The 24,358-nt window shown below is 42.6% G+C and overlaps 1 long non-coding RNA gene across 1 annotated transcript in view; it reads right to left on the minus strand.

The window, feature by feature from the left end:
- LOC133040298 (uncharacterized) overlaps positions 1-24,358 on the minus strand; it is a 32,461-nt gene that overhangs the window by 6,221 nt on the left and 1,882 nt on the right. The window contains exon 2 of the long non-coding RNA XR_009688945.1: positions 1,242-1,477. This is a non-coding gene — a long non-coding RNA (uncharacterized LOC133040298). The remainder of the gene's footprint in view (positions 1-1,241; positions 1,478-24,358) is intronic.

Genomic DNA, 24,358 nt, shown 5'->3' on the forward strand with positions numbered 1-24,358 from the left:
GAGGACATCTACTTTCTATGAGGGGCACTGCCGAGTGGGGCCAGGGGGCTTTGGAAGACTATTAGAGCCCATCACAAATCTCAAAGGTCCCTTTTGGACCCTCGCCACACCAGCTGTCTCTGACCACAGGCTCGTACAGGCCACAGGTCCTGGTCATGGCTAATGCTGCCTCAGCAACAACATAACTATGGTGATGGTAGGGGACAGTCTTAAAAGGAGGCCAGTGCCTTAGGGGAAAAAAAGAAAAAGAGAGAAAGGGCCAAATGAGCTAGGGTGGCCATTGTTGTACCTCCAGACATCACACTTAAGTGACCTGGGGTGAAGATTTATATCTCTAAGACAAAACAGCCCAGTTACTCAAGAATGAAAAGATAAAGCACTTCTTTCTCTAAATGAGCAGGGGCAGAGTCAGCATGCCAGCATCCTGGTTCATGAATTAGAGATCATTTATAACTTTAGTGAAGAATAAAATGTCCCACGAATAACCTTAAAATGTCAATGTAACCTGTTGTTTGGACAGCACTGGGTGGGAGCCCCTGCTCTGCTCCACACCAACTGAGTGATCTTGGGGAGATGGCCCCAACTTCCTGAATCTGTCTCCTGGGCCACACAGGGCACTGATGGAGGCCCTTGGCAGGGTTTGTGGGAGTTCAGTGATATCACAGATGTAAAGTGCCCAGTACCATGCCTAGCCCATAAATGTTAAGTGTTAGTTGCTCAGTCATGTCCAACTCTTTGCGACCCCATTGACTGTAGCCCTCGAGGCTCCTCTGTCTATGGAATTCTCCAGGCAAGAATACTGGAGTGGGTAGTCATTCCCTTCTCCAGGGGATCTTCCCAAGAAGATCGAACCCAGGTCTCCCACACTGCAGGAAGATTCTTTACCGTCTGAGCCTCCAGGATGCCCCCCAGGCCCATAATGAGTGCCAAACAAATATTAGCTCCTTTAAAAAAAAAAAAGAAAGAAAAAAAGAATGGGAAATGAATTGTGCTTTGGAAATAGAATAGTCATGGAACAACTCAGCTTCCCACCCCACCCCAACCCCTCCTCCCCGCAGCAAAGTAAAGTTCCACTGGGGCCACCCAGGGCCACTTCCCATCGGTTTGTTCACGGACCAGCCTCACCATGCATCTGGCCTCCCACGCAGTGGGCTTCTGTGCTGCCTTTCCTGTTTTCCTTGAGGCAGGCTTTGCCAGCAAAAAATGCAGTTAGCACTCAAAATGCAATCATTACGACTCACCTAGCAGGCACGTCGACATGCCTGTTGACATGTGCTCACAAATACTAAAAATGCATGCAATGCGATGCAGCCAGATAAAATGCGTGGCACCCTTCCACGTACATTCAGTGAAACAGTAGAGCAGAATGGAAAGAGCAGATGCTTTGAAGCTGGGTGAATGGGGGTTCAGAGCTGTTTCCTTCTTTTAACAGTGGTATGATCTTGAGCACGTCTCTAGGCATCTCAGTCCCTCTCATCTGAAACAAAGTATTCACAATTCTTAACTTTTGGTCTTGTTTCAAGGATCGTATAAGACAATGTATGTAAAAGAATGGTCTGGTATGCAACAGATGCTTAAAGGTATTTATTGCAGAAATGCCAAGAATCTGAAAAGGGAGGAGAGGGGGAGAGTCCAGTGCTGGACTCACCTTCTTTATGGTGTTTTACCTTTTTTCTGTTTCTCAGCTCCTTAGGGGCTTTTTGCCTCTTAACAGTAAGATCTTGACCTTAACTGATTTTACTGTTATGGACCTGTTTCCATTTTACCTCATCAAGTGAGCCAGGAGACGATCTGAATGTGAATGTTGTCTCCCTTCCACATCTCCCCACCTCCCACCCATGATCCCAAATGCCCTGGCAGAGCTAGAGACAGCAGCTCCTCAGTGAAGGCTAGGAAAGGAGCACTGGATTTATCTTTATCCTCAAACTTTTTGCCATGGCCCTAAACCCCTCCTTCTTCCCTCTGCCTCTTTGAGCCTAGTTGGGTGAGAAGGACTATAATGAGCAAGAAGAGTGAAGATAAAGAAGGGCACAGGATTGACAGTCCAGATCTGGAATAGATATATCAGAATGGGAAACAAAACAAACAAACAAAAACAGTGCTGCCAAAAGAGTAACTCTCCCTCTACTCCCCTCCTCATTTATCTGAAACATTGTCAGGAGGACAAGGAAGACAATAAAGGGAAGAAATCCAGATCTGAGACTTATTCAAATTTGAGAATTATATTTTGCATAACACAGAGAACCTTCCTCAACTTCGTGCTGTTTCACCTTCATGCCGTCTTGGTGAGGCAGACACTGTTAGCCCATTCCACAGATGGTAAAACCAAGGATAAGAGAAGTATAGCCACTTGCCTGAGATCACACCACAGGGGAATACCAGATATGGAGCTCAAAGTGGAGTCTTCCTCATCCAGATCCCTGCTTCTTCCTGTTATGGGGGTCACTTCTCCACAGGACAAAGAAGAGGAATTCTGAGTCATTGACCCATCATAAACTCTTCTCTATTCTGCCTCTTCTCTGACAAACCAACAACCTAAGTGGTGTACACACAGGGCTATACACTTATTCATCAAGCTGCACTCTTATAACTTGTGAACTTTTCTGCGTACATGTTATACTTCTTAAAAAAAGAAACACAAGATAAATATAATTTTTAAATATACTACAAAATCATTTCCATTACAGGCTTTCTCTAATTTTTATTTTTAATAGACAGACATGTCTATCTCTCCACTACTCTCTGGATGGCTTATAGCACCCTGTCCAATCTGACCCCTTGCCTGCCTCCTTAGCCCACACCCCCTGCTTTGTGGAGAATCCTCAGGGCTTCCTGTGGATTCCTTTTCTTCTCCCTAGAACTCCTTCCTCTTTGGACATGGCTGCTTCCTACTCCCTCATCCTGCAGGTCTCCTGTGAGATACTGCCTCTCCTCCTCCAGGAAGACTTCTCTGACCACCATGCCTACAGAGCTCTCCAGATCTCCAGACTTTCTGCTAAGCATCCACAGCTTCAGGGTCCACGTCCTCCGAGCCCTACCATGCTGAGCTGGAAACACCTGTTACTCTCTACCTGTTACCCATCCCCCACACACCCCCTCTCACCACCACCACCACCCTCCCCACCAGCTGGTGGTCACCTTATCATTTTTACTTCCTTGCACCCAGCTCAGCAGGGGTTCAGCAGTGTTGCTGGATCAAAGAATGAATGAATCAAACCCCTACCCATCTTCCAGAAGGGTTTGTTTTGCTCTTTACTTGAAACTCTGGTTGCTCAGCTGTGTGTATTCTGTCCCTTTGCCTAATCTGAAATTCTCGAAGAAACTGTATTAGATCAAACTGTGTCCCCCCCTGCCCCCAAAAGATATGTCCAAGCCCCAGTGTTTGGAAATATGACCTTGTTAGAAATAGGGGTTTTGTGGGTAAAACTAAATTAAGGATCTCATTGTGGATTTAGGGTTAGCCCTAAATCCAGTGACTAGTGACTTAGAAAGGAGAGGGTGATGTGAGACACAGAAATACCTAGAGGGGAGGGATGGAAGGTAGGCAGGGATTGAAGCAGAGATTAGAGAGATGCTGCCCCAAGCCAAGTGTTATCAGGAGTCACAGGAAGCTGGAAGCAGCAAAGAAGGGATCTTCCCTTAGAACCTTCAGAGGGAGTGCAGCCCTGATAACTAACACCTTGATTTTTTGACCTCTAGAATTATGCAAGAAGAAATTTTTGTTGTTCAAAGCCACAAAGCTTGTGGCATTTGTTACAGCAGCCCTGGGAAACTAACTGGAGCAGAACCATGCCTTTCACTGCCTGCCTGCCTGCCCCAGAATCTTCCACCCCAGAATCTTCCACCCTGCCATGCAAACAGAGAAGACTCTTGAGAGTCCCTTGAACCACAAGGAGATCAAGCCAGTCCATCCTAAAGGAAATCAACCCTAGATATTCATTGGAAGGACTGATGCTGAAGCTGAAGCTCCAATATTTTGGCACTTGATGTGAAGAGCCAACTCACTGGAAAAGACCCTGATGCTGGCTAAGACTGAGGGCAAAAGGAGAAGGGGGCAATAGAGGATGAGATGGATGGCTGGCATCACCAGCTTAATGGACATGAGTTTGGGCAAATTCCAGGAGATAGTGAAGGACAAGGAAGCTTGGCATGCTGCAGTCCACGGGATCGCAAAGAGTCGGACACAACTAATTGACTGAACATGCAAACAATAGGACCTCTATGAAAGCCTTATGCAGTACCGATTCCAAAAGGCCTTGTCTCCGTGTTTAGCTGGGTTGTCTATCCCAAAGGCTGACCAAAGCCAAGGTAAGTTTACATCACAGTCGTGTAAATCAGTGTTCATGGGAGGCACGAGCGCTACTGAGGGTTCACCATCGGCTACTATTCTTCCTCAGTGTTACATTTTGCCATCTTTCATTCAGCACATAGTGCTGAGTACCTGTTGTCAAAGCCCATTTCACAGAGGATAATGAGGGTCAGGGAGGGAGGGTAAGTGCTCGAGATCTCACAGTGAATATGGGGTGGTGTCGGGACCCCCAGTACAACTCTGCCCTCCACTAAGCTACCATACTTTACAGGAACAGAATCAGGACAGGAGGGTGAAGGCAGAGAGAGATCAGGTGGCTAAGAGTGATTCAGTGCTAGCAGACTTTGTGTTTTTGTTTTCATAGTCTGGGAATAAGCAGATATTACATCTCTAACTTTCAGTTTGTGGTAGTATGCTAAACATAAAACATGAGTAAAAAAAATGAGTGATCTTTATCTATGATGGATACATTATCTATATGAGCAAAACTAATCATATTGCAGAGCTGCCATGAGAATTCCAGACAATAGTGCAACTCTGCATGAAGCAGTGTAAAACCAGATAAGTCACTGCTACAGATGAGACAGATCTGGTCTTGAAGTTGCATATGTGAAGGGGTGGGTCCTTAAAAGACCACCTGATTTACCTCTTCACTGCTCATCACCTTGGCTTGGGTACAATAAATACTGGTCAGTGAGCAGGGCTGGAATCACCTGGAACATCTATGCAGGCTCTTCCCTGTCATTTCATACAGAGGCCACACACATTCATCGACTCAGCAAATATTAATCGAGCACCTACTATGTGTTGGGCTCTGGGGACACAGCAGAAAAGAAAACAAAGTCTGTTCTTATAGAGCTTACCTTCCATTGTGGGGAGAGAGGCAATCAAAAGTAAAGGAATAAATCTAGAATCTGTCCATGAAAAGTGAGGAGATAAATAAAATGGAGGACTGAGAGTGATTGGGGGTGTTATTTTATGTAAAGTCATCACGGACCTTTCTGATAAGGTGACATGTGGACAGAGGTGTGAGGAAGTGAGAATAAACTCTATAGCTGTTTGGAGGGAGACAGAACGGCACTTATAAAAGACCCAAAGCTGGAATGTCCTTGGAAAGTTCCCATAATAGTCAGAAGGCTTTTGATGCTGGGGCAGAGTTAAAAGTGCTAGGAAGCCAGATCAGAGAGCTTTCCAGAAGACAGTTCACACACACATAGCCTTTTGGACCATGGTGAGGGCCACAGACTGCTCTCAGTGTGATCAGAAGCTACTGGAAGGAGTGGCATAGAGGAGTAACAAGGTCTGGGTCAGGTTATGAAAGGAGACCCTGTGTGGAGAATACGATCACAGAGTGCTGGATGGACAGGAGGATGGAGGAGGCCAGGGAGAGCTGCTGCCACAATCCAGGGACCAGGTAACCCTGGATAGAGGGGCTGAGTCACAGTAGATGGAGGCTGACCGAAAAAGAAAGAGAAAAGAGGGAGGAAGGCAAATAAAGAAAAAGGGTGGGAAGGAGAAAATAAAGATGGAGTATGAGAAAAGGGGCTTCCTGGTGGCTCAGAACAGTAAAGAATCCTCATGCAGTGCAGGAGACCTGGGTTTGATCCCTTGGTCAGGAAGATCCCCTTGGAGAAGGAAATGGCAACCCACTCCAGTATTCTTATTTGGAGAATTCCATGGACAGAGAAGCTTGGGGGTTACAGTCCAGGAGGTCTCAAAGAGTCAGATACGACTGAGCGACTAACACATGCATGAGAGAAAAGAATGTGTTTTACATATCAAACAAGAACACAGCCATCCTGAATGTCAGCCTCTGGGATGGGAAAAAGGAAAACAGATACCTCCAATGCGCTATCCGAGGTACTAGGTCTCCATAGGTCCCACCTCATCATGTGACAATCATTTCAGGTGGGAATAATGAGCCTCTATTTCATAGTTGAGGAATCTGAGGCCCAGAAAAGTTAAGTAATTCCTCCAGGGTCACACAGTCAGTATGAGAGTGCTACAATCAAAGTTGAGGAATTGTCTGACTCCAAAGCCTGTTCTTTCCAAACCTCATTCTGACTGGGTGCAGAGAAGTGTACAGACATAGTCCCTGCCCTAAAAAATCTCCCTGATTGGTGCTCTGTGACAACCAAGAGGGGTGGAAGGGGGAAGGAGGTTTAAGAAGAGGGGACATATGTTTATCTATGGCTGATTCATGTTGATGTATGGCAGAAACCATTATAATATTGTAAAGTAATTATCCTCCAATTAAAAATTAAATTACAAAAAAACTCCCTGACTTACAGTAATCCCATGAGGTCAGAACTGTTTTAACCCCTGTTTTTAGAAATGATAAAATTGATGGCCAAGTCACTTAACAGTGACTTAAGTCACAACAGCTGGTAAAAGGCAGAGCCAAAATCCAAACCCTGGTCAAGCTCCAGATATCTTCACCACTACTCTGTGTCATCATATAATATAGTTGCTTAGAATATTAGTGAAACATATTTTTAAGCCTTGTTTATGGCTAGATGATAGGTAAAAGGGACCAAATCATCTAAGTACACCAGTACCTCAAGACTTCCTGAAGAACACACACCATGCATATGCTTACACACTACATTTATTGACACATAATATGGACACACCTATAAACTGCATGCATATACAATATTCCAAAGTCAATTACTTCCTAAATTAGCCTCTGTTATCTGGCTGTCTGGGGAAGCTAAGTCATTTACCCAATTATGATAAATTGCCAAAGCCACCTTGTCTATTCCCAAGAAGTACTGGATGTAGTCTTCAAATTACTTCTTAAAAAGTCAACTGGAAAATTCTGCTAACATTTCCTTGAGAAGGTTGGGACAAGACAGGAGTTAGAAGGTTGAAATGTTAGCATCATCCCCTAGCAATGGAGGTCTCTGTGAAACACTGATTTTCAATGCCTTGCTTCCTCTCTGGAAATACAGACTCTGCCCCGCTGGTATGTAATTCAATTCCAAGCATCAGAAGCAAAAAGTCTCCTGTTGAGAGGTGCTATGGTATAGGGTAATGTGTGGAGGCTAAATTTGTCCTCCAGCACTTCTAAACCCATTTCCAGCTATGTGAACCCAAGCAGGTGACTGGGTTCCCTTAGAAACAAAATAAGAATAATACCTACCTTTAAGCTATCATGAGGATTATAAAAGATCCCTTAAATAAAGTGTCAAGCACACATTTGAGGCTGATGGAGTGTCAAAGTTCAGTGTCTTGACCTTTTCCCTACAAGGTAGAAAGTCACTAACTTCCAACCAATAGAACCTATAATTACTATTTTTGGCCACCACCGGAAGGATTTTTTCATTTTTTTAAAGCAGTCAGATGTTTTCACAAAGAAAGGCAGGCCCAGGCATCATTACCAGGTTGCTAGGTGTTGTTAAACCACCTACGTAGCCACAGAGTGGGCAGCAATTAATGTAATTAGTGTAGTGATGAGTGTCCTCAGCAGCAATAAACAGCTCAGTCCTGTAGAACTTGACAAACCTGCTGCTCCCACAAGGCTTCTGACAATATACGTCCACTTGGGGAGCCGTGCAGTATAGTTTTGTGGGAAAAGACCATATTTGACTCTGTTGGAAACAGATGTAAATCCTGTCTTTGAAAATTCCTAGCTGTGTGACTGAGGGCAAGCCATGTCACATCTCTGAGCCTTAGTTTCTGTATCTATAAAATGGGATTATTGTAGTTATCTTTATCATCGTCACCATAATCATCAACACAGCAGAAAACCCCCAGCCAAGCTGATATTGACCTTGCAAAATGGTGCAGAGTTCAAAGAAGAGACAAACATTGTGGGCACCTAGCACTGGAACAACCCATTTCTTTTTCTTTGGCTAAATGCAGAGCATGTAGCATTGATTAGAGTGGCTTTACAGAAACCACTGGAGTTTGGGATAAAAAGGATATTGATACCCAGAAACAAGGGTGAGAGGAAGAGAGAGAGGAAGTACTCTTGGATTTAATTATTTAATATTATGTTATAAATAATTACCACACATGTTATCAGCAATACTAGTGCTTACATAAAACAAAAGCCACAGCAATCTGGCGGTTGGTAATAAAAGCAGGAAACCAGTTTATAACTTTGAATCTAGCAATTCTGTCCAAACTGACACCCTCACAAAAGAAGTCAAATGATACAAAGGTTATTACATGTATGAATGTGTATGCTGCAGCTCTTGATAATCATTAAGAATTCACTATTTATTCCAACAGTTGCTGAGTGCCTGCTAGTGCCAGGAATACAGACCTTAAGTGTGGGGAGATATATACACACAGACAATTAGGATTCACTGAAGTGAAGGCTCTGAAAAGGCCTGTAAAGGAGAGGGAATCAAGAGCCGGGAATCGATAGGGCAAGTGCTAAGCAAAGAGGAGGGAATCCCTGAGGCTGATAAGGGGGAGAACCCCATGGACTCTTGGAAATTTGCATATAAAATGGTGTTAAATGAAAGGAAACTAAGAGAAAAGGAAAATAATCACAGAATTCAGAGAATGTCAGAACTAGAAAGGACTTCAGAGAACATCCGTTTCAGCAGTTCACAACCTCTTCCACGGAGTCTTTATGACAGTGAAGCTCACATAGCCTAACAATGTAGGCAGAGAAAACTTAAGTTCTGGGTCACAATAATAAAACTCTCCAGCTGCTAGTTGTCAATCCAGGAACTGAGAAAACTTTTCAATATACTAAAGAGTATGGCTCCATTTAATAAAATGGAAGTTGGGAGTGAACACTTCAGTTGAAAACCAGTGACCTGGCCCAAGCCTTCATGCTATTAGTGAGAATCTGAGGCCCCAAGCAACCTCTCTACCCCATCACACCAGCACATACTTCTTGCTCAGTTGGTATTCATTGAGTGAGTATTGGTAAATAATAGGAAATGAGATGACCTAACCAAGGTTACCCAACTTGTATGTGGTTGGTAACATATACTGATTAAAACGTAGGCACTGGGAGTGAATTTAGACCATAGTACATAGAAATGCATGCTCATTATGTTTCCTTTCTTTAATCTGCTCAAGTGTAACCTAAGAAATAAATAATTGGGTAATTCCCTGGAGGTCCAGTGGTTAATTCTCCATGCTTCCACTGCAGAGGGCACAGGTTCAATCCCTGGTCAGGGAATTAGGACTGCCATGCCACTGGCCAAAAAAAAAAAAAAAAAAAAAACAATAAACAATGGCCTGGTTAGCTTGACCGTGTAGAAGGGGTCACAGTAGCCTGAAAAGATATGGAGTTCTAGATTCCTCAGGCTGTGTTAGTACCAGTACTTGAAAGCCACCACTGAAGGCTCCCAATACAGTAGACACTAAAAACAACCAACTGGAAACAGGATCTTTTGACGAGACTGGCCAAGTGCAGAACCCGTAGGCGGAGTTCCTCAACACCTGGCCACTGGTGATGGCTCTTTCCTGCCTTTGCTCTGCTGGAATGCCCCTCCCACACTACCCTCCTCCTTCAGAAGTCAGCACTTATATCCTTTATATCGTAGTCGCTCTTCAGAGAGCCCCTTTTAGATAACCCTCTTTAAGAAGTTTCCCACTGTTAATCTTCTTTCACATCACAAATGTATAGAAATCTTTCAGGTCCCCAGGCTCCATGATCTCCCCACTCCCCTATCAGATAACGTTTGCATAGTCTACTAACTACAGAGTTAGTTAGAACCACAGAGTTCCAGGTTATTTTGTTCTTTTCACTCATAATACTTATAGCTTATTGTGATTTTATATGCATGTGTTTATTATCTATAGGCAGCAACTATAATACTAGTGATTACAGTTAATATTTATTGGGCACTTACTGGGTCAGGTACTATTCTAAGTATTTTTTATGTCCATTCATTTAATATTCATAACAACTCTCTGAATTGGGTTCTATTATGAGCCTTATTTTACAGGTAAGGAAACAGAGATTCAGAGATGAATTTGGCCAAGTTCATACAGTGGGTAAAAGACAGAGACAGGTAGCAGAAACAGGTAACTTGGCTCCAGAAGTGAAGTAACCTTAATCTCCAAGCAACATGGGAGCACCATGAAGGCAGATTCCATGTCTTTCTTGCACACCATTTCATCCTCAGGACCTTGTAGTGCCTGATATGGGATAGGGGCCTGGTAAATATTTGTTGGAAGGAAGCAAGGGAGGGAGGAGGAGTGAGGAGGAGGATGTGCTGCTAGCCCCATTGTGGACTTCTCATAGGTAAAGTGGGGCCGGGACCTGCTGAGGAGTCCCTGCTTCACTTCGGAGCAACAGGGACGATAGGGATAGAGCTGAATGAGACATGGTTCTTGTCCTTATGGGGAAGGTGCCTCCACCTCATCTCAAGGTGGCCCAGTGGTTTGGATGCCCTCAGATGCGCCCAGGGACCCTTCAGTGAGTTCTGGGCTCTTCTTTATCTACAGACAGAGGTTCAACTGTGATGCAACTATTCTGCTCCAGGACCCCTGTGTGGATCCTCAGAGCACATCAATGAATTAAGACAGAGCCCTCCCTCAAGGAGCTCACAAGCTAGTGAGGAAGAGCAAGTCTGAAACCAAGGAGAAGAAAAGAAGTTAGACAGATCAGACTAAGAAAGGAAAGCGGGCACGAGAGGGAGACTCGTGCCCTGGATGAATTCTACCCCTGGGAGTCTCTGACTGTCCTGCTTATGGAGTCTGGGACCAGGCATGATTCCCTAGGCAGTGTTTTAGGAAATTTAACATGCTTCTCTTCATTTCAGAGTCTGTGCCAACAGCGTTTCATTGCATGACTCAGAGGTAGTTGGTCTAAGCAGTACTTGGGTTCTCTTAAGACAGAGGAAACAATAAAACAAGGAGGCTTAATATACTTTTTAAAGAGAGAGTAGCGTTAGTTTCATGGTCTAGTGACTATTCCCAAATGCTCCATATGCTTGATTGTTCATGTTATGCAGAGAAACAAGATAAGAGGCCTGGGCCCACTCAAGACATTTAGGTTTCCATCCTATTTTGGCCACTCAGGTAAGTGATAGCTGGGGGCTCTCCCTGTCCCCATGGGCTACCTGAAAGAATTTTGATTCCATAACCGTTTTCCAGGAATGTGAGACACACAGTCAAGAATGACTATAACTGGCAAAAGCAGCTGTTCATATAAGTTAAGAGGCACCTGCCTACCAGAGGCACTAGAGCCTTCCAGGCCCAAGAGTCTGTGATTCTATGATTTAAGTTCTTTGGATTGCAAATGGCCACACAAGTAGCAGTGATGTATACACAGGGCCATTAAACACTCTCCGAATTATGCTCAGAATGTTACACCACGGGCAGCATAAGCCAACTGGTGTAAAGGCCTACCTGCCCTACTAGGCAACATGTTCTCTGGCTAATTAAACATCCATCTTAATATCACTGTGCTCATTATAATTGTAGATACGGAGTTTGTATTTTTAAGAAATGTATAAAGTGACTTTGTAATACATTAAACACAATTTAAACTATCCCTGGTAAATATTCTTTTCCTCACTTTATTATTTTTTTTCCTCACTTTATTTTTTAACTAAGAAGGCAATGAATGTTGATGGTAGATTACTATACAGTGAATATTCACTCTCTCTTTCCAAACCTCTATGACTTTCCAGCTCCACCACTACTGGACTCAGTCATGTGACTTGCTTCAGCTAATAGAATGTGGGTCAAAATGGCATCAGGCCAGTTCCAAACCTGGGCCTCCACAAGCTTCCCACGTGTCCGTTTGCCCCCACCTCTATCATGAGAAGGACAGACCCCTGGAAGATTCTGCCTCTCCAGGATGGGTTCTAAGATGAGGCATATGGAACAGACCTGAACTTGACCCTCAGCACCGCTTCTCAAGGTTGCACCTGAGCACACACAACACGGCGCTAATGTCAGCACTTCCAGGAAAAGTCATCATCACCACTCAGAAAACTGCAGGGGAGGCAGACGCAGTGGGAGGAAAGAAAGCCAGGCAGGGCCTTGAAAGGCTATGCTGCCTCAGCTGACTGCAGACCCGTAAGCAGAAAACAAAATACTTTGCACTCATGTGTTACTGTGGTTTCTTTCATCACAAAAGTTGACTAATCCACCTATGGTGATCAGTAACAATGTACAGGAATCATTTACTTTTAAAAGTAAATAAAATCTCTCTCATCCCACCCCCAAGTAAGATAGCTAACAAAAACCATTCATTCTATTAATAATGTTCTACTCCTTTTTCTGGGTTTTGCAAGGATTAAATGAGCAAATGCATGTGAAAAGCACTTAGCCCAGGATGGGCATGTGACGTAAGCATTCTGTAAACATTCGCTGCTCTTATTAATATTCTCATGTAAACAAATATGCTCAGATATAGGGTTTTTAATTTATGCAAAAATGAGACCAAGTTATACACATTACTGTATAACTTGCGTTATATTATGGGCTTTTCTCCAGGTCAACTCATTTTTTTTAAGGGCAACTACTCACTTTTTTACAATGGCTACACAACATTCCACAGTTGGAATAATTTTTTACTTATTTCCATCTTATAGATACAGAAGCTAAGATTCAGAGAGCTAAGAAGGTGTCTGACAAAACATTGGCTGCTCTTCCTCATCAGCCGTGTGACACACCATGACCACTCAAAGTGAGAGGAAGTGACTGTGGGCAAGGCTTTAAGAAGTACTCTCTGGTGTCACCTCTCTCTTCCCTGTGACACAAACCAGCAATATCTCGTACAGGAGATATTGTACTTCTTCTGAAGAAGTGTATTGTACACTTCTTCACCCAGGGTCTCTGAATAAAGTGCTAAGCCCTAAATGAGGATGGATAGGTAATATGCACATCAATTAAACTCATGTTGTTTCAAGCCTCTGAGATTTGGGGAGGGGGGTTGTTTGTGGCCACAATACAATTTAGACAATGTTAATACAGTGTTTCAAGACTTCCAAATGTTTGGGTGTTCACTGTCACTGGTTTGACCAAGCAGCAACATGCTAGTCAATCAAGATGTGGGTTGATGGGATAATAAGAAACTATTTCCTCCCTAACTTCATTCTTTAAAATTATCCATAGCCCTCTCCCTTGCTGCCAAATCACTATGCAAAGGACATGAGAGCATCACAGAAATGAGAGATGTAATGACATAGTCCGGTAAGTGAAGGACCATTTTTTGCACGTGGCAAGCCTCTTACGTCAGTCAGGATCATGAGAATGTGGATCCAATTTCTCCAAGTTGCAAACAATATACACAAGAACATGCAACATGGCACTAAAGTCAGTAGTTCCATGAAAAGCCATCCTCAGTACTTAGATAATGGCCGGGGAGGCAGACGAAATGGAGAGGAAGTAGAATGAATGGGACCAGAGCAAAGCCCACTCCAGCACCACTGTGCATCAGCTCTTGACCTCACCTTGCTCAGACAACTGCTCTGAGGATCTGATGATGTACAGCAGGTGCAATCACAACTAAGGAGAAAATACACTCTGAGTTTCAGACTTCCTAATGTAACACATGTTTACTGTATACAGTTTCAAAACAAACAGTGAAACATAAGGGGGAAAATAGAAATTACTCAAATATTGCAAATGTTGACATCTTGATGGTAAATCAGCTATATTTTCTTCTAGGTAAATGCATACACTGTCCACACAATTGTGCTCATTTCACATGCGAGCAACATAATGCTCAAACTCCTTCAAGTTGGGCTTCAACAGTATGTGAAGAAAGAACTTCCAGATGTACAAGCTGGATTTAGAAAAGTCAGAGGAACCAGAGATCAAATTGCCAATATTGGTTGGATCATAGAAAAAGCAAGGGAATTCCAGAAAAACACCTATTTCTGTTTCACTGACTATGCTAAAGCCTTTGACTGTGTGGATCATAACTGGTGGAAAATTCTTAAAGAGATGGGAATACCGGATGACCTTACCCTCCTCCTGAGAAACCTGCATGCAGGTTAAGAAGCAACAGTTAGAACTGGACATGGAACAATGAACTGGTTCAAAATTGGAAAAGGAGTACGTCAAGGCTGTATACTGTCACCCTGCTTATTTAACTTATATGAAGAGTACATCATGCAAGATGCTGAGCTGGATGAAGCACAAGCTGGAATTAAGATTGCTGGGAAAAATATCAATAACCTCAGATATGCAGATGACACCACCCTAACGGCAGAAAGCAAAGACAACTAAAGAGCCTCTTAATGAGTGAAAGAGGAGAGTGGAAAAAGCTGGCTTAAAACTCAACATTCAAAAAACAAAGATCATGGCATCTAGTCATGGCATCACTTCATGGCAAATAGATGGGGAAACAATGGAAACAGTGACAGACTTTATTTTCTTGGGCTCCAAAATCATTGCAGATGGTGATTGCAGCCATGAAATGAAAAGATGCTTGCTCCTTGGAAGAAAAGCTATGAGAAACCTAGATAGCACATTAAAAAGCAGAGACATCACTTTGCCAGCAAAGGTCCATATAGTCAAAGCTATGGTTTTTCCAGTAGTCACATATGGAAGTGAGAATTGGACCATAAAGAAGGCACAGTGCTGAAGAACTGATGCTTTCAAATTGTGGTACAAGAGAAGACTCTTGAGAGTCCCTTGGACAGCAAGGGGATCAAATCAGTCAGTCCTAAAGGAAATCAACCCTGAATATTCATTGGAAGGACTGATGCTGAAGCTGAAGCTCCAATCCTTTGGCCACCTGATGTGAAAAGACCCTGATGCTGGAAAAGACTGAGGGCAGGATGAGAAGGGGGGCAAAAGAGGATGAGATGGTTGGATGCCATTACTGAATCAATGGACATGAGTTTGAGCAAACTCTAGGAGATAGTGAAGGACAGGGAAGCCTGGTGTGCTGCAGTCCATGGAGTCACAACGAGTCCGACAGGATTTCGTGACTGAACAACAACAAAAATGCATACACATAGAGTACAAGGTCTTCCATATGCATTTATCAAGTATGTACATACATACATTAAGAGTTCCTCCTCTCATGCTCATCTTCTCCTTGCTTCCTCTTCAGCTCACCTTCTGGTCCCTCCAAACACAACCCCATCTTCAAGCCCATACCTAGGCCTTTGTATGTGCATTCACTCTTCCTAGAATACTCTTCCTGTCTCCACTGTCTCCTCTTCTCCTGGCTAACCTACTCATCCTTGTGGTCTCAATGTATTCACTACCTTAACAGAGGACAATTCTCTGACTGCCACCCCTGCAGATGTCCCTTCCATGTGCATCCCAGAAGATCCTGTCCTTCTTTCTCACAGCACGGTCATGCTCAACTCGTCTTGCCTCTTTATTTCTATTTTCCTTGCTATACCCCAATTTATGGGCAGGTACTGTGGCTTTTGTTCACCAATGTTTCCCTGTGTCTAGCTCATAGTGAACTCTCAAAAACTGTTGAATAATGAATAACATTTAATAATTTATGCTACCTATGCTTCTTCTGAAACCCCCAAAGCACCTGGAATTGCTCAATAAATATCCACCAAAAGATTAAATATACAAGAGAAAGTAAGACAAAGCAACATGTCTCATTAAATTTATAAATCAGTTGGGAAGAAAACATGAGCAAAAAGGAAGCATCAGTGTGTAATTAAGTGCTGTGTCTTTTACTTCTGCCTCCTCCACTAATTCTCTTTAAACAAGAAAGGGTGAAACAAAGTCCCTAACTTCAGTTCCACGTTTCTTCTCTCTTGGAGGGCATCTTATAGCACAAGTTGGAATAAGAAGACACTAGCAGCTTTAACATATATACTCCAAAAATCTCAGTGTTTCAACACTAAAGTTGATTTCTCATTCAGGTAAAGTCCAGTGCAAAAAAAAAAAAAAACCAAACAAACCAACTTAGCCAGTGGGCAAATAATCTTCCACGCGGTCATTCAAGATCCAGGCTCCTTTTAGCCTATGGCTCTGCCTTTCTCTACGAACCTGACATTGAACCAGAAGATGGGGAGAGATGGTTTTATGAGCCAGGTCTGTACGTGGCACACATCACATTCACCTCTTTTGCACTGGTTTAAGTTCAGCCACACCCAATTACAAAGGAGGCTGGGAAATGTGGCTGAGCTGTATGCTCAGGAGGAAAGGAAAAGGAGTTTTAGAAAAACTTTGTAGTTCTTCTTCCACAAATAGTAAGGGAGTATCTAGTCTTTTAAGATTTCACTTTATTTTTTTATTTTTTATTTATTTATTTATTTTTTTGGCTGGGCTGTGTCTTAGTTACAGTATGTGGGATCCAGTTTCCTGACCAGGGATTGAATCCAGGTCCCCTGCATTAGGAGTGCAGAGTCTTAGCTGCTGGACCACCAGGGAATTCCCGGGAGTATCCAGTCGTAAGTGATCCCAAGTACAGGTAATTTTGACTTACAGACATTAAAAACACTTGTTTTGATAGAAGAATGTCCATATAACAAATATTTAACATGAGAAAATATCATCTCAGGTTTTCACATTTTGAAAGGAAAAAAAAGGGTGTGGTCAGTTCCAGAACTAAGAAACAAAGCCACTAATACTGGTGACCACTCCAAATTCTAAAAGAGTATATTTTAAAAGGTTTTTATAAATTTTGAAAATAAATAAGTGTAACTTGAATACTATAGGTTACTAAAAGCTCATCAGGAATTATCATACACTAAACCAGTATTGCCAACATCTGCTGGATCATCAAACAAGCAAGAGAATTTCAGAAAAACATCTATTTCTGCTTTATTGACTATGCCAAAGCCTTTGACTGTGTGGATCACAATAAACTGTGGAAAATTCTGAAAGAGATGGGAATACCAGACCACCTGACCTGCCTCTTGAGAAGCCTGTATGCAGGTCAGGAAGCAACAGTTAGAACTGGACATGGAACAACAGACTGGTTCCAAATAGGAAAAGGAGTACATCAAGGCTGTATATTGTCACCCTGCTTATTTAACTTATATGCAGAGTACATCATGAGAAACACTGGGCATAAGCTGGAATCAAGATTGCTGGGAGAAATATCAATAACCTCAGATATGCAAATGACACCACCCTTATGGCAGAAAGTGAGGAAGAACTAAAGAGCCTCTTGATGAAAGTGAAAGAGGAGAGTGAAAAAGTTGGCTTAAAGCTCCACATTCAGAAAACTAAGATCATGGCATCCGGTCCCATCACTTCATGGCAAATAGATGGGGAACCAGTGGAAACAGTGGCTGACTTTATTTTTTGGGGCTCCAAAAATCACTGCAGATGGTGATTTCAGCCATGAAATTAAAAGACACTTACTCCTTGGAAGGAAAGTTATGACCAACCTAGACAGCATATTAAAAAGCAGAGACATTACTTTGTGAACAAAGGTCCATCTAGTCAAGGCTATGGTTTTTCCAGTAGTCATGTATGGATGTGAGAGTGGGTCTGTGAAGAAAGCTGAGCACCGAAAAATTGATGCTTTTGAACTGTGGTGTTGGAGAAGACTCTTGAGAGTCCCTTGGACTGCAAGGAGATCCAACCAGTCCATCCTAAAGGAGATCAGTCCTGGGTGTTCATTGGAAGGACTGATGCTGAAGCTGAAACTACAATACTTTGGCCACCTGATGGGAAGAGCTGACTCATTTGAAAAGACCCTGATGCCGGGAAAGATTGAGGGCAGGAGGAGAAGGGGACGACAGAGGATCAGATGGTTGGATGGCATCACTGACTCGATGGACATGAGTTTGGGTAAACTCCAGCAGTTGGTGATGGACAGGGAAGCCTGCCGTGCTGCGATTCATGGGGTCACAAAGAGTCGGACACGACTGAGCGACTGAACTGAACTGAAACCAGTATTGAGTCTAGTACATAGTAAGCAGTAAATATGTATTGAGTAGATGATTTCCATTCTACTTTAAAAGCAACTGTCACATTGATAAATAGCTATAACTTCAGAAAGTTCTTCCTTTTACAGCAGAGTTTTCCTCTGTAACTGCTAGTTATTACCCTCGCTCTGATCTCAAAACCTACAGTATAAGTTAACTCCCCCATGTGATAGCTGCACAACTATCTGGAGCCTTATCTACATGGTCTCAAGGTCTTTTATTCCTCCCCCTGGGTAAATATTCCCAGTTCCCTCAATTCTTCTCCACTGGACATAGATTTGAGCTGGTTACCATTTGGCTAACCTTCTCTGAGATCTCACGGATTGATCACAATTTTATGTCCACAATGTTCCCACTGAGATCCTATCAGCAGTATTCAGTAGATTTATCAGGCCCCAGCTCTGAGGATCCCTAGAATGATTTAAGTAGAGATGATGCTGTCAAAGGGATTCCTGCATTGGGAAAAGGGCAGGACTTGGAAGGGGGCTTTAAGGGCCCTTGTTACTTTATGACCCCTTAAGTTTGTAGGTGTTCTCAAAGACAGAAATATAGATCAATGGAACAAAATAGAAAGCCCAGAGATAAATCCATGCACCTATGGACACCTTATCTTTGACAAAAGAGGCAAAAATTTACAATGCAGAAAAGACAATCTCTTCAACAAGTGGTGCTGGGAAAACGGGTCAACCACGTGTAAAACAATGAAACTAGAACACTTTTTAACACCATACACAAAAATAAACTCAAAATTGATTAAAGATCTAAACATAAGACCAGAAACTATAAAACTCCTAGAGGAAAACATAGGCAAAACACTCTCTGACATAAATCACAGCAAGATCATCTATGACCCACCTCCCAGAGTAATGGAAATAAAAGCAAAAATAAGCAAATGGGACCTAATTAAACTTAAAAGCTTTTGCACAACAAAGGAAACTATAAGCCAGATGAAAAGATAGTCTTCAGAATGGGAGAAAATAATAGCAAATGAAACTGATGAAGAATTAATCTCCAAAATATACAAGCAGCTCATGCAGCTCAATACCAGAAAAATAAACAACCCAATCAAAAAATGGGCCAAAGAACTAAGCAGACATTTCTCCAAAGAAGACATACAGATGACTAAACAAACACATGAAAAAGATGCTCAACATCACTCATTATCAGAGAAATGCAAATCAAAACCACAATGAGGTACCATCTCACACCAGTCAGAATGGCTGCTATCAAAAAATCTACAAGCAATAAATGCTGGAGAGGGTGTGGAGAAAAGGGAACCCTCTTACACTGTTGGTGGGAATGCAAACTAGTACAGCCACTATGGAGAACAGTGTGGAGATTCCTTTAAAAACCGGAAATAGAACTGCCATACGACCCAGCAATCCCACTGCTGGGCATACACACCGAGGAAACCAGAACTGAAAGAGACATGTGTACCCCAATGTTCATTGCAGCACTGTTTACAATAGCTAAGGCATGGAATTAACCTAGATGTCCATTGGCAGACAAATGGTTAAGAAAGCTGTGGTACATATACACAATGGAATATTATTCAGCTATTAAAAAGAACACATTTGAATCAGTTCTAATGAGGTGGATGAAACTGGAGCCTATTATACAGAGTGAAGTAAGTCAGAAAGAAAAACACCAATACAGTATATTAAAGCATATATATGGAATTTAGAAAGATGGTAATGGCGACCCTATACACGAGACAGCAAAAGAGACAAAGATATAAAGAACAGACTTTTAGACTCTGTGGGAGAAGTCAAGGGTGGGATGATTTGAGAGAATAGCATTGAAACATGTTTATTACCATATGTGAAATAGATCACTAGTTCAAGTTCGATGCATGAAACAGGGCACTCAAAGCTGGTGCACTGGGACAACCCAGAGGGATGGGGTGGGGAGGGGGGTGGGAAGGGGGTTCGGGATGGGGGACACATGTACACCTGTGGCTGATTCATGTCAATGTATGGCAAAAACCACCACAATATTGTAATTAGTCTCCAATTAAAATAATTTAATTTAAAAAGAAGTTTGTAGGTGTTCTGAGTGCTGAAAAGACATCACAGTAAGGGGGGATGGTGTGTACAACAACAGCGTGCGCATCCCAGCCACTTTTCTGTCTTCTCAGAATGGATTTGTCAGCAGGATGCACACAGTCAGTGTCCATTCGGAGAAGGCCTGCAATGCAGGCGACCTGGTTTCAATCCCTGGTTTGGGAAGATTCCCTGGAGAAGGGAAAGGCTACCCACTACAGTATTCTGGCCTGGAGAATTCCATGGACTGTATAGTCCATGGGGTCACAAAGAGTCGGACACAACTGAGTGACTTTCAATTTCACCTTCCCTTTGTAACTGCCCGCCTTTGCCAGAGAGCAGTGGGTAAGTTTAATTCAGGGTGAAACATGAGGAAATCCATTACATCTGCCATGCCCTCCAATACAGCCCATATCAGCTATCAAGTGGACATTGCAATCCCCATTCATCAGGTTCCTGTATCTAAGCTGGTTCTGAACTTGGGACAGAAAGAAAGAGGTGTGATTTATCACCCTCCTGAACTTCTATAAAGAAAAAACATAGAGACTTATGAAAAAGCATAAGAGGGGGACCTAATTTAGATGGGGGTGGGTGTTGGGGCATAGTATGAAAGAAAGCCTCTTTACGTGTCAATTAAGCTAACCTCTAAAAAAATAGAAATTGACCAAGGAATAGGGAAGAGGTGGGAGGGTGCATATACAAGTTCTTAGGCAAGAAACAGTCTGTCTTGTTTGAGGAACTGAAGAAGTCCAGCGTGGGAGTTATTAGGACTGATCCTTTTAGCTCACTGCCTTCCAGGCAAATAGGATTGCATTTCCTGGTCCACTTGTGGCTAACCAATGAATTGTAAGAAGTGTCATGTGACATCCCCTGGAAAATGTACCTAATTGCCTGGCTAAAGCCCTTCAGGGAGCCTGATAGGCACCAGTCCAAGGGGTCACAAAGAGTCAGACATGACTGAGCAACTGACACACACAAAGTCCTTCAAAGCTCCCTTTCCCTCTACCATGAGATCTATAATGTCCCTGAAAGTACCTCCTCCATCAGACTGGATCCCAGAGGAAGGCAAAATGATCAGTTCCTGACAACTCTTGACAGATGTGGAACAGAAAGAAGAAACATAACATTTTTGTCACTAAGCTCTGGAGTTGTTTTTTACTGGAGCATAACTAGGCTATCTTGACTGATACAATCATAGCTAGTGTAGCTGCAGAATAGTGAGGGGATAGGTACAAGTTATTTCAGACTGGTGAGGTAGGATAGCTCAGATCATGTAGGATCTTATAGGCAAAGTAAAGAATCTGGATTTTATCCCAAGTCCAATAGCATGTGCTTAGGGAGGAATTTGACATGTTCCAAATTTTATGTGTTAAAACAAGTTACTATTGCTATTTGACTATTAAAATACCCCCTTAATCCCAGTGTGTGTGTATTAGTGTTAGTCGCTCAGTCATGTCCGACTCTTTGCGACCCCAGGGACTATAGCCTGCCAGGCTCCTCTGTCCATGGGATTCTCCAGGCAAGAATACTGGAGTGGGCTGCCATTCCCTTCTCCAGAGGATCTTCCCAACCCAGGGATCAAACCAGGGTCTTCTGCATTGCAAGCAGATTCTTTATTAAGACATCAAATACCAGTATAGAAAAGACTGTTTTTAAGAAAAGTGTCAATAAGCATTTGCTCAGCACCTTCTCTCCTTCCATGTGCCAGGCCCTGCATTAAGCATTGGAAATACAAAAAATGAGTACAACACAGTTCCTGTATTTGGAGTCAGGGTTGTAAGCAGAATACGTGAGGTACATTCGCAGTTCAGGTGTATACCCAGAGTGAGGAGAACCAAAGAAGATAATAACTATTTGAGGGTGGAAGCAAGCTTCAGAGGGAGCAATTATTTGGGCAGGGTCTTGAAGGATGAGTAGGAGTTGGCCAGATAGCATTTTGATTAAGGATATTTTATAATAAATAGAATTTAATAAATGGAAACAATAATAATAAATAAATGAAATAAATAAATATAATAAATGGAAAACCAGGAAAATGTTAGAGGTATGGAAAATGTTTAGCGTAGCTGAGACTATGGAATGGGAGGAATGTGTAGTGTAGGGTGTGGTAGACTGTATTACTGTTTGCAAATACTTGCTGCCCCTCCCCACAGACAACAGGCTTGGCCACGTGAACTGCTTGCAGCAGAAGCTTTAAAGCACCATGTTCTACTCTCTCTGCTGTGACAATCAGCAATGTTTCAGAAAAGGTCCCAGAGCAAAGATGATGTATGTGAAGCAGAGACATGGCCAGCCCATAATGGGCATGCAGCAGGAGTGAGGAATAATTCTGTGGTTGTCATCGGGTAAGATTTTTGCATCGCTACCATAGCATAACCTGGCATATACAAACACGTGCACTTCTAGCTCTTAACTTCCAAGCATAGGGTAGGATTGCACTTTGCTGAACTTTTTAAGTAAGACAAAGTCACATGACTAGTTTTTAATCAACACTATATAAACACAAGTAACATACGTCATTTCTTGGAGGCAACTTTTAAAGCCAATACAAATTCACCTTGCTTTCATTTTCCTGGTAAGGTGATTGGGTGATTGTAGATGCTCACATCTACATGTAGATGTTTCAGGATGAAAACTTCAGACTCTCTTTGAGTGAGTATATTGAGAAAAGCCCCTCTGACCTTGAACAAGTAGTATGAACAAGAAATAAAATTGTTTTGTTAAGCCACTGAGATATTAGGGTTATTATGGTGGCAAATCTAACCTATCCTGACAGACATAAAAACTGGCACCTAGACACAGGGTAATTTAATAACAACAATAATTGAAGTGTTTAGAGGGCAGTAATTAAGAACTCTGTTATCAGAAGGTAAAAGGATGGTGATCTATTTGGTGAACTGTGATAATCTAGAAGGCATATCCTGAACCTAATGAACTAAAGCAAGAGGTTGTAAAACAACATGTTAGTAGCATGTGTTGGTGGCTGTTGGATGAACTTAGAAACATTACAAAAAAGAGGTGAGCTCAGAGAAGATTTGGCCAGCTCGTAAGCAGGAATAAGAGTGCGGACAAACTATAAATTCAGAGATATGAAGGGTTAGAGGAAGGTATTGTTTCTTCATCTCAACTAGTAAAATATAAAACTAAGGAAGATTTTCAGCAAGAAAAGGCCAATGAAAAACAGCCCTTGAAGTATGGCTAAAGTCAAAGGTATGGCCTCAAACCTATTGTTAAAACTTCTGGATAAATTAAGATGGTACTCAGCATATCTTTCACTTACAGAAAGGGGCTCTGGAAAAGGAAGGAAAAGTAAGACTCTCCCACCTAAGTCCAATAAGCCCAAAGCACTCAAAACCAAGTCAGGAGAAAGAGACAGAAAGACAGAGAAAGAATATGAGAAATGAGATGAATGAGATAGCAGCCACAACAGCAAGAAAGCAAAGAAACATGGAAACCATGGGTGCTTGTGTAGAAAAGAACTGGCTGCAGCTACTGGCACATAGAAAGCCTGGAATCAAATAGATAAGAAACGTACACTTTGGGGAGAGCTCCACTGCCAAAAGAACATCAGCCCGGATTAAAGGAGACTGCATTCCCCCACGTCTATCCCTATTTTTAAAAGCTGATTTTAAAACCTATTCCCTATGTCTGCTTTATATGTAGAGAAGGAAGAGTCTCTCAGAGCACAAGGCCAGGGGTCACGGAAGACAATGGCCAGGGCTGCTACACTTAGGGAGCAGAATCCAGGTCTATTCAGGGTGTTGGGTAAGGTGTAGGATGAGCAACATGTCTGCTCTGTAGATTAAAGTCCACAGTAGTGTCCCCTTCCTTCACTTTGGTGTATCCATTGCAGTTATCCTGTCTGTCCCACTGTTATACCCTGAGGGTGTGCTCAGCAGACATCTTGCCTTTGGATGAAGAGACACATCTGGAGTCAATATAGAGTCTACTACGCATCACCCACTACCTGGAAAGTGAGCTTGATATACTGTGACTAGATAGGTCTGCAGGGTCATCCCCTTGAGGAGAATGTGAGGGAATTCTGCCTGAGGGAGGACAGTAAGCCAAACATTTGGTGAACAGAAAGGGAGACTGTTCGAGTCATTAGTGTTGTTCCCCAAATATTCCTGGCTCTCTTCCTTCAAGACACTTGGCAGGATTACAGAGCTTTAAGTCAGGCAAGGCCACGTGACTGGCTCCGGTCAAGGATG

This window comes from Dama dama, chromosome 20, assembly GCF_033118175.1.
Source record: "Dama dama isolate Ldn47 chromosome 20, ASM3311817v1, whole genome shotgun sequence".
NCBI classification, from domain to species: Eukaryota; Metazoa; Chordata; class Mammalia; order Artiodactyla; family Cervidae; genus Dama; species Dama dama.